Here is a 17,730-nt window from a genome sequence, read left to right on the forward strand (position 1 = left end):
TTCACATTGGAACCCACCTCCTCCTCGAAGCCACCTATTTCTCCTGTGTATACTCTGTTTCTACCTTCTCCTTATTTGGGAATATGTGATTTTTTTTTCTTTCGCCACACCATCTGGCCATCACCTCACCAATAGCCTGTGAATCTTCTCTGAAATAGTTGTTTCCAACGGAACAGGGGGTCAGTGACTTTTTCTATAAAGGGCCAAATAGGGGGTACCTGGGTGGCTTAGTTGGTTAGCCTGCCTTTGACTCAAGTCATGATCTCAGGGTCCTGGGATCAAGCCCCACATCTGGCTCCTCGCTCAGTGGGAGTCTGCTTCTCCCTCTCCCTATCCCTCTGTCAGCTTGTATGCTCTTCTCTCTGAAATAAATAAATATAATCTTTAAAAAAAGGGTCAAATTGCAAATATTTTAGGCCTTATGGGCTTGATGATCTCCACTGTAACTACTCAACCCTGCAGGTATATCATGGAAGCAGTGAACAGGCAGTATGTAAACAAATGAATGTAGCTTTTTCCCAATAAACCTTTATTTACAAAAGCAGGCAGTGGGCCAGATCTGGCTCATGGGCTGGAGTCTGTGGATCCCTGCTACAGAACAACAAAAACAAAATTAGTCATCCACCCAATCTACCCAAGAAAGCATTAAAAACTGCCATGCTTTTTAAAATGATTTTTTAATGTAATGCCATGCGCACAAGAATTTCTGTATTTAGGTCTAAAGCTGCTTTGAAACACAGCCAGCGTTGTACTGCAACCTTCTCTATGTTCACCATACTTTGTCGATTGAAAGCAATAATTAGGGCCCTCGTATTCATGCATTCATTTCATAAAAACCACACGCTGGCCACCAAGGTTACACCCGTTGGTGCATTCATCAATGCTTCTTATTTCACTTTTCTTCTCATTACATACGGTATAATTTTGTTTACCACATTAGACATGGTAACAAGGTTTTTCTCTACTAGGGACACACAATCACAAGCAAAGGAGAATATTGACTGTACTAACTTTGGCCCAGGACATCTGTATGAAAACTTTAGAACAGAAATACAATTTCTCTGGTTATTTCCTCCACTCTCCTGAGTTCAACTGGGCACAAATTATTTGTCATTGTGGTGGCACCAATAAGACTTCATTAACATCACCATTCTGATCTTGGTAAACAAGTTTATTTACACTCGAGGACTCCTGAAGAATGAAGTCACACAGAAAAGTTCATGGTAGGTGGTCCTGCCTTTTTCATTAAGGTGGGCTTTGATAAATTCCCCAGCACCTCAGCTAGACAAGCTGCTATTCAGTGCTCCACGATTCAGGCAAGGGGGGCTGTGTGCCTGTTGACAGGGGATGGGTGACAACCCTTGTAATCGAGGCTGGTCACATTTTTTTATTTAATGATATGTGTTGTGGCTGTTTCCTGTGGGTCTTCCTCACCCCCAGTTCCTTTGCACTCCCCGTGCCTAGAACAAGGATGGTAGGACCTAGCCGTTCAATTGGATTACTGACTTATAAATTAGAAATCAAGTAGTTCTCGAAGATGGCAAATCCCGAGAAGGTGTGGCTCCAGGTGCTCATCGGAGATTGTGAGCACGAACATGTTCAGTCCTTATACTGAGAACACAATGTGGGGCTCTGGCCGTGTTTCCTTCTTTGAAAGCAGAAGGCACATAATGGGGAAGCACCATCTGAATGTTCAGGCTCCTAATGTAGGCCTGGGTGGTGTGAGCCCTCACACAGGGAAAAGCAGAAGGCAATCCCAGCTCCCGATGCTGTATATGCTCAGAAAATACACGATGATGGATGCAAATGTGAATACAGATCACCGTGATGGCTTCGCCTGTGCCCACAGGAAACTGGCTGGGTAGGAGCCCAGCCCCCCACTCTGGGGCCGCCTGGTTCAGCGCTGGGCCCTTCCGCTGAGAAGGCCAAGCCTGGTCCTGTTCACATGCTCCCTGGCTGGTGGTTGGCCTCCTACCACTCTGCTGGATCAAGAGGAACACCTATCTGTGACAGCTCGGAGCCAGATGCCAGAGTGGTCTTTCCCTGGAGACAACGGGGTGAAGGCAGGCTCCAGGCAGGGGCAGGGAATCAGAATAAGAAGGAGACCTACTACCATGGAGTATCAATCATGCTGTGGGCATGGAGATGAGTGCCATATGTCATCTGGTCACATGTTACTGAGATTACCTGAGACTCTGGCAGTGGTATTATCCAAACCCCAAACAGGATGGTTTCCTCCCTCCATCCTTTTCCTGGGAGGTTGGCTTGAAACAGGAGAGCTAGAGACCTGTATTATACACTAACTCTGGAGCCTGTAATAAGAACAGTCAATGAGAAACATTTAAGAACGGATCCTGCACCATTCTCTGTACTCACAGGAAGACTTCTTTCTGGTAACAAAATGGACCAGTGTTGCAGGCACAGCTTCTCCATCTGCTTCAGAGATGAGACCTACAGCTCACAGGCTGAGTGTGTGGCCAAAGGTTCACCGCCTCATAGACTGGTCACAGCTTGCCCATTCCTCACCACGAGCAGCCAGCCAGTGAGTCCATGGAATGAGACTGAGCATCCCAAGGACTAGATTCAGCAGCAAATGGGAGTGTGTGGCTGGTAGAGAGATAAGGTTTCAAGCCCCAAAGAGCTTTTAGCCCAAAAGGGGAGACAACATGAACCAGTAGGTAATCCCTTCCTCTAGCAATAATTTAATGGATACCCCCAACTCTGCTCTACCTGCCTCATATACTTTAACTCACTTAATTCTTGCAACAGTGCTACGGGGCTGGTACTGTTATCATCCCCATGCTCAAGATGAGGAAACAGTTTAAAGAAATTCAATCCAAAAAAAAAAAAAAAAAGAAAAGAAAAGAAAAGAAAAGAAAAGAAAAAAAATTCAATCAAACAAGTCACATGACTTGTTAAGTGGCAGGGATGGGATTCTGAGCCCCGTGCTTCCAGATGGAGAAGGAGAATGAAGGCCGACCAGCACCAAGACAGCCAGAACTCACCGGCAAGAGGATTTCCCTCATTTCCAAGAATAGCTACATTTACAGAGGGTTTACATTTGATATGTCTAGTCCTCATAAGATAGAAATATGCCCCACTTTGCAGATGAGGAAACAGTGCAAGAGGAATGGTACAACTCAGAAAAACTCCCGTATCTAGTAGCTTGACAAAGTTGAGATTCAAACTTGGGTCTGTCTGAAATCTCTCCACCACTCTCCTAGTGGCTGACATGGAGAACAAAGGGATATTGTGAGCCCTTCCAGGGTTCCATGATGTCTGGTTCCTGGGAGGGTTCTAGAGTCATGAGCATTTATTCCCACTTACGGATCAGACAAGATTTCTCAAGGGTTGAGGTCTCAATATGGTGGCAGTTCAGAGGATAAGAGGTAGTTAATAGCTGTTTTCATGGCATTAGGTGCCAAATGGGAGGTTGAAACACCATTAAAATGCTCAGTCCAAGCTTCCAGCACCAGGGTCCTTTCTATATTCTTGGAAACTGAGATTTTTAAGGTCTAGATATAAACATTAGCCTGGCTCATGTCAAGTGTCCTAGTCACCCTACCATAAGCAAGACTAGCTTTGAACCATATGGAATGTTGAAGACTTAGTGAAACAGATTATTTGTTTTTTAATCCATAAAGTTGCAGAGATCAGGTACTTAAGGCATCTACTGGGAAGATCATAAGCTGAAAGGCTGCTATCATAGATACTGGGTGTAAGTCATCACCCACTTGCTAATTGAGTCACCTTTCAGGTTAGTGTGGATTTTTGCATGTCCAGGTACCCAGCCCTTCTAGACAGAGGGCTGGTTACCCAAAGTAACCTTGGCTGGAGGTACTAAAGGGCATCCTTGGAGTAAGTGGTATTTTGGAGGCTCTGAGGGTTCAAGCTGGAAAAACTAAAATTGTTGGAAACCTCAAGGGTCAATAGTCAGACATACACTGGAACCAAGAAGAGGCACAAAGCAAAGGTAGGCAATGTCTAGAAGGACCAACATAATTGTCACACTCTCTTATAAGATTAGATTCAGCTGTGTTTAGCAGAGCATCTCAACACACAGGGATTACAAAAGGTATAGAATTTGCAGGAAGTGCAAGCAGAGTGGTTTGCATCTTTCTCATATAATTGTTCCAATGTGGGTTAGTATGGCCTGTCTATTCCACGATGGTCTTAAGGACTATGTTAGGGTCAGTACTGGCTGCAGTGACAAGCAAGTCCCCAGATGTGAACATCTTAACACAATAAAAAAAAGCCATTTCCCTGGCGATTTAACCATGCAATGTCAGTGTTCCTCATCAGCAGGCATCTTTCCTCCCCAGGGGTCTGGCCTCTTGTTGGCTCTACTCACTATTGGTTAAATAAATCTCTTTAAGGAATGCAACCAGAGAATCGTGGACAAGGATTCCCTCCATCGTGTGGTTCTGCCATCTGTCTGCAGATGGCCAGATGATGGAGAAAGAGCACAGAGGAGGGAGCATGGAGCCTATTGGGCCACATGCAGAATTCCATTCAAATTTCATTGGCTGGAAACTAATATTTTTTAAATATGTATTTATTTATTTTTGAGAGAGGAAGGTGGGGAGGGAGGGATAATCTCAAGTAGACTCTCTACAAGTGTGGAGTCCAACATAGGACTTGATCTCACAACCCTGACATCAGGACCGGAGCCAAAACCAAGAGTCGGATGCTTAATCAACTGAGCCACCCAGGTGCCCCTGGCTGGAAATTATTCTAAGCTACAAGGGAGGTTGAGGAATCTAGTCTAGCTGTATGCTCAGGAAGAAGAGCAAATCACTCTGGTAAGCAGTCTTTGCTAGAGGCACTCAGAGATCCTCAGGATCTCTGTGTCTCTCATGAATAAATAAATAAAATCTTAAAAAAAAAAAGTGGCAGGCAACAATACCACATTCTAGCTAGCAACTTGAAGAGCCAGTGAGCTAAATCCTTAGTAGAAGTCATCCATCCCTAAGTAATTAATCTCTTGGGTCAGTTAGGACTCTTCATCTATCAGACAAAGAAAGGAATGAAGTAAAACAAAGAAAGAAGGGCAAGTGTCAGGTGTGCACCTTAATTTCCTCATCTGTAAAACAGAGACGATGAGAACACTAACTTCCTAAGATTCTGAGAAACAAGGAGCTGATGTATGTAAAATGCATAAAGACTCATACTCAGTGTTCAATAATAGAGAGCTATGGGAAAAGGTGGGGGGAGAGGAGGGAGAAGGAGAAGAGGAGAAAGGAAGGTGTCCCTGCACAGCAGAAGGTTCTCCAAAGCCTAAATTTTCCCAGAGTTTCTGCTTGTTTCCATTGGTTAGAACTTAGTCACATGAGCACAGAGCTACAGGAAGGCTGGCAAATATATATATATATTTTAAAGATTTTATTTTTTTAATTTATTCATGATAGACTTAGAGAGAGAGGCAGAGACACAGGCAGAGGGAGAAGCAGGCTCCATGCCAGGAGCCTGACATGGGGCTCGATCCTGGGACTCCAGGACCGCGCCCTGGGCCAAAGGCAGGCACCAAACCGCTAAGCCACCCAGGGATCCCCCAAATGTTGTTTTTATTCCAGAGACTCATAGACACCTGGCTAAAAATCAGGAACTCTATTACCATGGAAAGGAAAGGAGAATGGACATTGGGGGACAGCTAATAGTTTCAGCCACTTTCACCAAGAGCCCAGACCAACGTTCATTCTTCACTGCCACCAAGTTTCCAAGGAGCGAACCGAACCCCCTGATTCCCATGACAGAATAGGGACCTGAGACAAAGTTGGTAGGACTGTGGAGCAAGGGATACTAGGTGCCCAATCAGGAGCAGCCCTGAGGCTGCTGATGCTGGGGCTACTCCTTAGGCTACATCTCTCTCCATGCCAATGAGCACCATCTGTTGGGGAGTGAGCACAAACCAGGCCACCTCCAGCGCTGAGCAAGGGCCCTGTCTTTATCCCTGCTCAACCACGCCCTCTTGTTTCCTTGATCCTCCAGTGTCCAAAGACCTTCCAGGTTCCTTTATTCCTGCCTGGGACCACCCCCCCGGCCCCCAGGCCCCATCTGGGCTTGCCTTACCCTCTGTACCTAGTGTTACAGGTTGAACTGTGTCTCCACCCATCTTCCAAATGTGTATGTTGAAGTCCTAAGCCCAGTTACCTGGGAATGTGACCTTAATTGGAAATAGGATCTTTCAGATGTAATCAATTAAGAGGAGGTCATACTGAAGCAGGGTCCCACCTTGGACTCTACTAGGTGGGACCAGACTTTTTTTTTTTTTTTTAAGATTTTATTTATTCATTTATGAGAAACAGAGAGAGGGAGGCAAAGACACAGGCAGAGGGAGAAGCAGGCTCCTTGCAGGGAGCCTGATGTGGGACTCCATCCTGGGTCTCCAGGATCATGCCCTGGGCTGGAGGTGGCGCTAAACCACTGAGCCACCCGGGCTGCCCTGGGGACCTGACAATATAACTTGTGCCTTTAGGAAAAAGGGAAATTGGGGTGCCATGTGAGCATAAAGGCAGAGATCAGGATAATGTGTCTATAAGTCAAGGAGTGCCAAAGCTTGCTGGCAGCCATAAGTTGGGGGAAAGGCATGGCACAGATTCCCTTCACGGCTCTCAGAAGGAATTAAACCAGACAACACCTTGATCTTAGACCTCTAGTCTCCAAAACCATGCAACAACTGTCTGTTGTTTAAGAACCTCAGTCTGTAAGGGATGCCTGGGTGGCTCAGTGGTTGAGCATCAGCCTTTGGCTCAGGGTGTGATCCCAGGGTCCCCGGATTAAGTCCCACATCGGGCTCCCCACAGGGAGCCTGCTTCTCCCTCTGCCTCCCTGTGTCTCTCATGAATAAATAAATAAAATCATTAAGAAAAAAAGAAAAAGGCCCCTAGTCTGGCAGCTCAAGCAAACAAATCTACCTGTTCCAGCACCAGAGTACTGTCAGGGCTAAGTCAAGCTTTGCTCCAAGCATCCAGACATGGCCTTCTCAGCTGGTCCCAGCCCTTGACTCTGCCTCCACCTCTGCTTTCCTTGTTCTAGGCTCATCCCACTCACCCCCTGAGACCCCCATCTCCTTCCCCCTGCTGCCCCAGCTCTCTCACCTTAAGACCCTGGTCACGGCTACCAACACCCCTGGCGTGGATCACACGTTCACTTTTAGACTCCTCCACTCACAAAACAGTTTACAGCTAGTGAATGAGCATTTTAGGGGAAGCCAGAAACTCTCGCCTCCCCCTTAGGCTTTCTTTGTGCCATAAAATGAAATGGAGTTGAGTACCTTCTGGATAATCTAATCAACGTTGAGAGTAACGCTGCATAATTAGACTATTTTTCTTTGGAGGGAGGGGTGATCTATTTGCCAATAACAGCACCCCTCCTCCCTCCTCTTTAAGGTATGTGAATATGGCTTTCTGCCTCTCTCCTGTCTGGTTAACTCAGAACTTCCAATGTATGTGGGCCCTCAATGGAAGAAGTCTCAATGCTTATTTACAAAATATTTTCTGGTAACTGAAATAAGAGAATCCCATGAGACAGAAACTTATGAAAACAAACAGAATGGCAAGATGTGCAACTATTCTGACCATATCCAAAAAGGAAGTCTGTTGCTGGAAAGCTCTAGGCCACCCAAGCAGAGGGGCAGCCACCAGCTTCCCAGGACGGCCCCAATTTTCAAAAATTCACTTCCCTGAACACCTCAAGAGTTCTCATACCTACATGTTTTAGTCTGAGGTTCAGAAAACATAGTCATCATAGAAGCAGAGCTCCTGAAGGAAGCTCCCTGCTTCTAGAAGGGCACAGTAGAAGGCAGGGTATTTAGGGATACTGATGGAAATCCCAGTCACAACCCAATGGGGCAGCTGGCCTGCAGGGGGCAGCAGTGGCACCTGGGGGAAATGCAGTCAAAAGTCTCCCACTGACTGATTGGTAAATGCCATCTGGTTAAAATGAGCAGCAAAGGCAGCCTTGAAATGGAAGACAAGTCGCAAATGGATAACCCAAGAGAGGGCATGCAGCGGACAGTCATAGGGTTCCTAACCGCCCCACTCCCTATGCTGTGGGAGTGAGCATCCCAGGTGTTGAGCTGCCTCTCTTAGCATCAGCCTCCAGGGAGAAGAGAGGCAAAGGGCAACACAGAAGATCAGCCCCAGAGCTCTCAGCTGGCAGTGGAAGTATAGACAAGCCCCAAGCTTTCCTCCTGATCTAAGTGAGGGAGCAATGAGAGGCATTCTCCTTGAGCTAGTGCCTGCACCTCCCTGGTGTGTCCCAGTCTGGGCTCCCCATGCTCCCCGAGTTCTGTAGGTCCAGGGTTCATGGTAACATAATAGTCCTTGGTGACTGGCAGCCACGGCTGGTGTTCAGGCTTTGCTCCCATGAGAGGACAACAGAGAATCTGCCCCCCCCTCCCCCACCCCTGGCCATGGGGGGAACCAGGACCCCAGCCTCATTTCAGAGGAAGGGGATGGCAAGAAGCAAAGGGCAAGGGGGATCCAGTCTGTGTCGCATCAAAGTTTTGTTTTGTTTTTTGTTTTTAATTTTCAGATGAATAATTCAGTGGCTATGCCAAGGTTGAAATATTTTTCTGTTTTCAGTAAGATGTGAGAAAAGGAAATGAATTTTAATGAAATGTTTTGGTTTACTTTATCAGAGGCTTCCAGTATAGTAGGATTCCCACGCCCTAAGCAGATGTCAGCTGTTTCATCCTCTTGCCTGCATAAGGCAAAAGAGCCATGTGGCTGTCCTCTTTACCTGTTTACCTTGTCCTGCTCACCCTCTCACATTTCCCATTTCCTGGAGGGGAACGGCTACCTGTGTACACCGAGCTGGTGGAGCTTTGAAGCTCTGTGAAATTCAGAAAACTAAAACTCCAAGTGGTGATTACGATGTCTTTGCCACCATAGACCTTCAGGTCTCCCTAGGTGTGAGCAAAGCACCTGTCCAATATTCCTTGGGGCCCTGTGCATCCCAGCCCCATCAGGCAAAGCAGGCTTCGACAGATGGCCCAAATTCTCTGAACCGACCACTCCTAGGAAGGACCCAAGCATCATACAATTCTGAAAACAGGATTTGAGGGGAGGTGGAGAGATGTGGCAAACACTCTAAAGAGAAGGCATTGCTGTCAGGTGGAGGTGATGTCACAGACATCTGAGGATATGCCAGAGCATGAGCTAATTGATAGCTGCAGGCACAGGACATGTTTTTAGCAGAAGTTTCTGAACTAAGTCAGCAAGTAACAGACCACACAGACTCCCATAAATGGGATTACTGATGGGATCCTTCTTAATTCAAGAAAACGCCTGACTAAAATGAATTGACGTCTATAGATCAATCAAAGGAATGACTGGTTGGGCCCTGAGCACTGTGATAGTTTGGGGGATGGAGAAGCAAAGGTAACCAGCTCCTGCCTGCAAGGGCTTAGGAGAATATGCTTGTCAGGGCAGTAACTATGCATGACAAACCAAAGAAAACCCAAACAAAGTCTGTAATCAAGGGCTCCTTACCTGGATTCCCAGCTGCCACCATCCCTGGGGTGTCATCTTGTCTAGAGACCCAAGCAGGTATCTAAAGAGAGAAAAAGAGTAGCATCGAAAGAACACAGCTATCAAAGATTCCCTTTGACACAAGGACCTCACAATAAATCTGGTTTCATATATTCTCCATTTAAGTTTTTCCAATCATCCTGTAATCATATATCATATTGCACTGGTAAGAAAAGGGGGAACATCTTAGTCCTGGTCTTACTGGCAATTTGGAAGAGACAGTGGCCTTCCCAGGTTCCCAGGAGCAACTTTGCTCTGTTCTCCTGATTCATGTGGAGGGGGAGTTTAGCAGGGAGAAAAACCTGTGAGGTAGAAACTTCTAGGGGAAGCCAATTAGGAGGCAGCCCTTTCTCATTTTCTTTCCCTGGGTCTGACTCCCCAACAGTAGGAAAGTCCAAAGGTGGACAGTGATGGAAGGGATGCCAGAAACACAGAAGAAACAATGACTATGTCCACAAGCTTTGCAGATATATTGGAATATAAAATGAAGAAGGTAGGGGGAACCTCATATAGACCTGGCTCAAGGAATGGATTTGGTCTGGAAAAAGATTCAGCAGAGCAAACAAAGAGCTCCAGTGTGTAGATAGACAGCTGCAGTTAAGGGGTGAATGAATCAATAAAAAACCAGCAGAAAAAAAAAAAAAAAACCACAGCAGAAATTTAATATAAGCCTGAAAAAGATACCAACTCCTTTATTCTGCCATTAGACAAGCCGATTCTACCATTTAGATGAGAAAAGCAAATAAGCTAGACTATGCAGAAAAACTGTGAAAAGGGAGTGTGCAATGAGAAGGGAACCCACCAGATCAAACATACTGTAACGCCTCAATAATTAAAATGGTGTGGGAATGGCCAAATAGCCAGACACACCAATGGAAGCACAGAAAACCCAGAAACAGACCCAGCGACATGCAGGAATTTGATTTCTGATATCAGTGGCATCTCACTACAGTGGAGGCAATGTTAACATTTTAATAAATGGTATTAGGACAAATGGATAAACATCCAAAAAAGATATAGCTGGGTCCATCCTTTGCATTGCACATAACCCCCAAGTGAATCAAAATTTAAATGTGAAAAATGAAAAGCCTAAGAAGAAAATGTTTTTAAAAATTTCTTTGAAACTTCGGTGTAGAAAAGGTCTGCCTATGATTTAAAGGACCAGAGCCATCACAAAATTATTATATAAGAATAAAAAGCTTCTAGAGAGGAAAAAATAGCACAGCAAAGAGATAAATAACAAATGGGGGGCGGAATGTCTGCAACTCATACCTCCATCCTAAATACAAGGCTCCTAGAAATTGAGACTATGAAAAACTGAGAATTCAATAGAAAATAGGAAAAGATTTAAAGAGTTTAATTTACTACGCATAACCAGGTACACACATGCACACACATACACACAAATGGCTCATACATTTATGAAAGATGTTTAACAAAACAATGCAATTTAAAACTATACTGATGTAGCATTTTTCACTGAGCAGTTTGGAGAAACCCAGAAGTTTGAGAACATATTCTGCTGGGGAGGCTGTGAGTAAACCGAACTGGTGGAAATGCAAAATGGTTCAACTCTTGGCAGGGGGAGGCAATCTTGTATTCAACAGCCTATCAAAATGACAAATGCACTACCTCTGCCCAGCAATCCCAGCTCTGGGAACTTCCCCACAGTTGCACATTACATACGTATGCAAGGACAAGATTCATCACTCTAACAGTATTTATATGCAGAAAAAAAGGATCCGCATCTCAGGTCCACCAATAGCAAAGTGGTTAAATGGATTATAATATATTTAAAAATGGCACCACTTGGCTGGCTCAGTTGGTGGAACATGCAACTCTCTTGATCTCAAGGCTGTAGATTCGAGTCCCGTGTTGGGTGTAGAGATGGCTTAAAAATAAAATCTTTTAAAAACAATGAGGGGTGGGCAGCCCGGGTAGCCCAGCGGTTTAGTGCCGCCTTCAGCCCAGGCGTGATCCTGGAGATCCAGGATCGAGTCCCAAGTCGGGCTCCCTGCATGGAGCCTGCTTCTCCCTCTGCCTGTGTCTCTGCCTCTCTCTCTCTCTCTCTCTGTGTGTGTCTCTCATGAATAAATTAATAAAATCTTTTTAAAAAATGAGGGGCTGTTTATATTCTAATATGGAAAATTATCCATAGTATAGTAAGCAGACAAAGCAAGTTCTGGAACAGTATGTATGCTACCTTTCCTGAAAGGGGAGCACAAGATTGCACATATTTGCATAACAACACTGGCAGACTACACGGGCAAGTGATCACAGGGACATGGAATGGAATAGTCAGAAACAGGAGGACCCAGATATTTGGTCTGGGTCTGGCCCCCTAAATGAGCTATCCCAACCTTCCCAGGAGAAGAATCAAGTAGATTTATTACATTTCAATGGGGAAAAAAACAGTTTTAGTCAACAGGAAGAAACTCAAAAATGACAAAGAGCTTGTTCTGAATCTCTACCAACCCCATAGCCTTAGTCTGATTTCCAGCCTCCACTCTGTCAAACCTCAACAAGAAATTCCAAGTTTGGGGTTAGTGCTTCCTGAGAAGATAAATTACAGCTGATTTCCAAGTTTAGTTCAGCTCTTTGCTTAGTATAAAAGTCCAAACATATTTCTACAAAACAAACAGTAAGATTGTACCATGACTGGGGTGTACGTATATGTCTCTCACATGTCCAACTTCATGTTATAAATAAAGTAAGACAATCCTTTATGATGCTTTAAAAGGGCATGAGAGATGTATTTACTCATTCCATCATTCACCGTCTGCTGAATGTGCACCAGGTGGAAATGTCTGTGTCAGACCCGCAGGTCCCTTGCCACCAAGAGAAACCAAGTCGCTCTGGTAGGCAGCATGACCTTCATGGCATGTGGCATGCTCTGGCCCACTCTCCCTCATATTCTAGGTTGTGCCCACATAGGTCCCCCATGAATTCCTTGCCTGTACATCCCTCCACTATATGCTATCCTTAACTGTCATCTGCCAGAAATGCTCTGGTCCTCGCTGCTTGACGAACTGACCTCTCCTCATCCATCAGGGCTCAGCTCAAGAGCTGATCACACAAGGCAGATCAGTAGTTGCCAGGAGCTGGAAGAGTGGGGAACCTAGAGTGATTGCTCATGACCACGGGGTCTCTTTTAGGGTTGATGAAAATGTTCTGAAATTAGAGATGATGGCTCTATAACTCTGTGCAAATACTAAAACCACTGAATTGTACACTTTTTTTTTAGATTTTATTTATTTATTCATGAGAGACACACAGAGACAGAGACACAGGCAGAGGGAGAAGCAGGCTCCCTGCAGGGAGCCCAATGTGAGACTCGATCCCAGGACTCCAGGATCATGCCCTGGGCCAAAGGCAGGCGCTAAATCGCTGAGCCACCCAGGGATCCCCAGAATTGTACACTTTAAAGGGTGAATTTTGTGGTATGTGGACTACATTCAATTATATATCTTTTTAAAGATCCCTTCTTAGGGGAAATCTCTTTAGCCCAGACAACCCACTACTTCTGAGGACTTGTGATACCTGTTATGCCAGGGATCACAATTATAAAGAATAATTATGTCACTGGTTCTTAAGTACAGTGGTGTACTGAGGGCCAGGCGGTAAGAAGGGTACATTGTAGAGAATTTAAAAGCAATAATAAAGCCAACTAAAAGCTGATCTTTTCTTTACAATGCCATGTCCTGGCAGTGCTAAATAATGTCAGTGATAAAATACATCCCCGTCCTCTCCAAAAAAGGTTTTCTGGTCTATGTTCTGAAAAAATCGTAGGAATTACTGTCGAGTCTTTAGAGATATGTGTGTAAGCTTCAAATGAACACACTCTTATTCGTTTAATAAACATTCTATTCTACATGGAAGTTAATTCGGAGAATTCCCAATTACAGCCAGTCCCCCGCAGATGAACTCAGCTACAGGGGTTTCTTTTGCGATAAATTTGTCATTGTAACATAACAGTGAGACGTGGCTCAGCTGGTGTTTCTAGCTCTGTGCTACTACAAATACCTGCCTTTCAACTGTAGATTCAAAGCAAACACTGATAGCACACTGATTATAAAGACCAAAATGGCACTTGAGGTTCTTACTTCTGCCAATCCGTGTAACTACTTGAGTGTTCATTTGTTTTAAATTTGAAAGTCGCAGAAACAGGGAGAACGCAAATTTTCATTGGTGAGCGCAATAGTTTGTACCTAAAATAGTTCACTGAATTCGATATTGAAATGTATTCTTCTCCAATTGTTGTTTGCTTTAAACTAAAGAACAAATCCAGAAAAGAAATTGTTACAACAGTGGTACCATGGGGCACTTGCCTAAATTGTACCTTTTACAGTTTGGTTTTATTAAAATTCATGTATTAGTTACTGAATAATTACTTACATAAAATAATATTGTAGGAGACGGTGACCAAAGGATCAAAGTTTAATCTTAAATAGATATAAAAATGAAGAATAATCAGATTAGGTTTTTCCCCTTTTAAGCACAATGTTTTATTTTTCTTCTCTTTTACTGGCAAGATTGTGCAAACAAATATTCAATATGAGGAAACTTTTTGAAATTATTTATTTAAATAATCTTTATACCAAACATGAGGTTCAAACTCACGACCCCAAGATCAAGAGCTGCATGCTCTTCTGACCAAGCCAGCCAGGCGCCTTGAAGAAAATTTCAACATGAGGGAAATATCTGCATTTCCTTTATGGCCATTTTTGTTATTCATTGCATTTTGTGATTACTGCTGAAAATAATTTAGTCATGCAGAGGAGGGGATTATTTTCTAATACACCCTTCTCTGTTTGATCAAATTAAATAGTAATATTCATGAAGGATATATTGATGAGTTCCATATGTTCTTGAATATATTCCTAAATATTTTGAATGTATAATAAGGGTATGAATTTTTGAATAATATTCATATTCATTTAAAATATTCAGGAAAAAATACTCTTCAATGCAAGGTGCTGTAAATTGCTAAATTGGGTGAATTAAATCTTTGGTGACCTAGCCAAAATGGAGATGTAGGAAATGTGAATTAATTTTTCCGTGGTCAGAGCATCTGTAGGAGGAGATGGGATCTGAACCAGAATCTTCTAACCAGAGTGCCCACTCTTGTGACCATTATACTATATTACTTCTGCACACATACCACTGAAACTCAAGTCGCCCATGAAATGCCATCCCACTGTACCTCCACCAGAAATGCTGCCCAGGTGAAGGTGAATAGCCAAGTCTCCAGAGCTGTGGGTCAAACTCACGTCAGCCCAATCACCAAGGATTGGGGATCACAAACAGGCAATTATTCAAATGCCATGGATCCACTTCCAAGAGTGGTTCATTGGGTTCCTCTCCTGGGCTAGTTTCTGGGCCATATTACATCATTTCTGCCTCAAGGTCTTTGCACCCACTGTTCTTTTGTCTAGCTTTCCTTCCTGGCTCTTGGAATAATGAATTCCCATGTTACCTCCTCGAAGAAGCCCTCCCTATCATATTTAAAGATACCCCTCCTGATCAATCACTAACCATTGCCCTGTTTCATTTATTTTATAGCATATAGCATTGCTTGCACTCTCCATCTATCTATGTACATCTATAAAGATATTTTAAATCAAATCAGTGGCTGGCATACAGTAGGTTCCTAATAAGTATTTATTAAGTTATTGAAAGAATGGCCAAGTGAAAGGATTAGCAATGCTGTGCTAAAAAGGATTCTGAGGTCACATCCAGGCCCAGTGAGACAGAGGACTGTGAGAAATTAGCCACATCTGCCATGCACAGGATGTGGGGAGGAGTCACACACCTGTACATGTGGGGCCCAGACCACCGTATTATCCAAAGCAGAGAGCCAAGCTAGGGTTCTCCCCTCACCAGCACCCATCAACCAACACACACTGGCATAGGCTCTCTCTCTGGTGCTTGAGGAGAGAAAGTGGGTGCAACACAAGTCACAGCTGATCTCAGAGTCAAGAGGGTAAGACTCTGATCACGATTCTCACCTTCATGAGGAGGACTAGAGACTTGACTGGTGAGCAAACTTACTTGATTGGGTTCAAAGTTCATAAACCAAGCCTCTACCAGCTTCCACGGCCTGAGTCTGAAAGTAAGGAGTTTTTAGAACAGAGGCAAGAGAATAAAACCAGCTCCAGCTGTATTGGATCCTCTCCTTCCCCTCCCAAGTCATTAACAAAGACTGACACTGTAGTCTTTATCAAAAAATCTTGTTCCCTGAGTGGTGATACAGAATAATTATCTCAGCATGCAATCAGCACAGCGATCTTCTTCAAAGCAATTTGTAAAATTTGTGGCAAGGATATGCATTTTTAAAATAGATTAAATTTTCAAGAGCTCGCCTCTTAAACCTGGTCAGAATGTATTTACAACTCACCTGGTGGGATGATGTAGCTCTCCAAGCTGGAATTCTTTCATTAGGCCTTGCTTAATTGAATCAGACAAAGTCATTTTGGGATTGTCCCAAAAGAAAACCTTTTATCTCAAGGCAAATGTGTCTTAACAAGGCCCTACAGGTAAATAAAGCCAGGTTTCCACAAACGCGAACTCTCTGCTCCTCCTTTCAAAAGCCTACCACCCAACTCCATTTGTTTTTCTTTTAAGTGAGGAAATTGCTTTCAGAGTTAACTGTTGCCAGTGAAAGCAACAAACTGGTCTTCCCTCCACTTCCTAACTGTTAAGAAACACCTTGTCTCCTTTTTTTTCCTTCCTTCCTTCCTTGCAATTAAGTTGTGCATAGGCTGGAGTGTGCCTGGCAAAGCAAGGGTTTGGTCAAGGTAAGACCAGGAACTGCAGATTCAGCCCCCAGTTGATTCCCACTGGGCTGACGATAGAATTTAGGCTCCGAACAAATCTTGACTGAATTATCCACAGGTCAAAGGCCGTGACTCTGCATTCCCCCCAATCTGGTGTATGTAGTAGGAGCCCACCTAGTATGCCATGGGCTTCTTCACTCAGCAGCCAGGACACCTGTGTCCTCCAACATTCATGGTTGCACCTGGGGGGTTCTGCAGGCCTGGATGGAGGCAGGGCTGGCCCCCCCAGGCCGCCCTCTAGACTGGAGAAATCGTGAAGGGTGACCGTTGTGATAACCATACACTCCAAACAGGCAGGCAGGAGCACACGCCACCTCTATGAGCAATCCCCAAATCTGAAGCCGGGCTTGAATGGCCTGTGGCCCGCCAGTCATCACCCATGCAGCAGCCCCCCAACCTCCCCTCTCCTTCCGCCGCCGCCTCAGCCTCCCTGCTCCCAGCCCAGAAGAATCTGAGATTGGTCTAGAAAAAGGGACTTGTCTTTCCTGGCACTTTTCGCGTGATGTTTCCTTGACTCAGCATTAAGTATGGTTCCGGCCCCCACCGGAGGCGGCGGCACGGCCTCTATCCCCTTCCATCACCAGCCACGCCGCGGGGCCCGGACCAGAGCCGCTGCGCAGAGATCAGATGTCCCTCGGGATGACTAATCGGGGATGCAGATTAGAAGCCTTGAGCCTGCCGGTAAATGAGCCCGTGCAAACCTAGAACCAGTCATCTGACGGGGCACGTGGGCGGGCGCGGCGGGCCCTCGCCCTCGCCCTCGGCCCTCGGCCCTCCCCGTCCCCCCTCCCCCCTCGGCCCTCCCCCCTCGGCCCTCGCCCCTCGCCCGGGCCTCCGCGCGCCCGGCCCCCAGGGAAGGGCAGCGGTCACGTAAGCGCCAGGGGGTTCGCGCCGTGCGGCGGGGAGGCAGCGACCCAGACACCTCCTCTTCCAGCTCGGGGGGATGGGGGCATAGGGGGATGGAGGGGGGCCTAGATGGGGCGAGCCCCGCCCCCCTGCCGCCCCTCCTCCGATTCCCTGGAAGGTCCGCGAGGCCGCCGACGTTTCCAGAACGCGGCCGCGGGCCGGCCCGAGTGGTAAACCCGAAAGAGACCTCCTGCGTCCTGGGTCCCTCCCCCGTCCCAAGCCGGCGGGGGCGGGGCGGGGCGGAGGCCGGGAGGCCGGAGAGACTTCTTCTATTATATAAACTTGTAATTGGCTCTGGCTCCTGCGGCTGGGGCGCTGCGCGATGTTTCCAACCAGACGGATTGTGAGGCCGGGCAGCTTCCATCCCCCGCTCCCCTCTCCTCCCACGTCCCCTCGCTGCTCAAGCCCCACCCTTCTGCCTCCCCAAGTCGACCAGAATTTCCCTTTTCTTTTCT

At 45.6% G+C, this 17,730-nt stretch overlaps 1 long non-coding RNA gene across 1 annotated transcript; it reads right to left on the reverse strand.

The window, feature by feature from the left end:
* Positions 1-400: 400 nt before the first annotated feature.
* Positions 401-17,143, reverse strand: LOC125754856 (uncharacterized). Its single transcript, XR_007409801.1, has 3 exons — positions 15,931-17,143; positions 9,495-9,555; positions 401-2,312 (listed from the first exon to the last, which is right to left on the reverse strand). It is a non-coding gene; the product is annotated as an uncharacterized LOC125754856 (long non-coding RNA).
* Between the last annotated feature and the right edge of the window lie 587 nt (positions 17,144-17,730).

This window comes from Canis lupus, chromosome 3 (assembly GCF_003254725.2).
Source record: "Canis lupus dingo isolate Sandy chromosome 3, ASM325472v2, whole genome shotgun sequence".
NCBI classification, from domain to species: domain Eukaryota; kingdom Metazoa; phylum Chordata; class Mammalia; order Carnivora; family Canidae; genus Canis; species Canis lupus.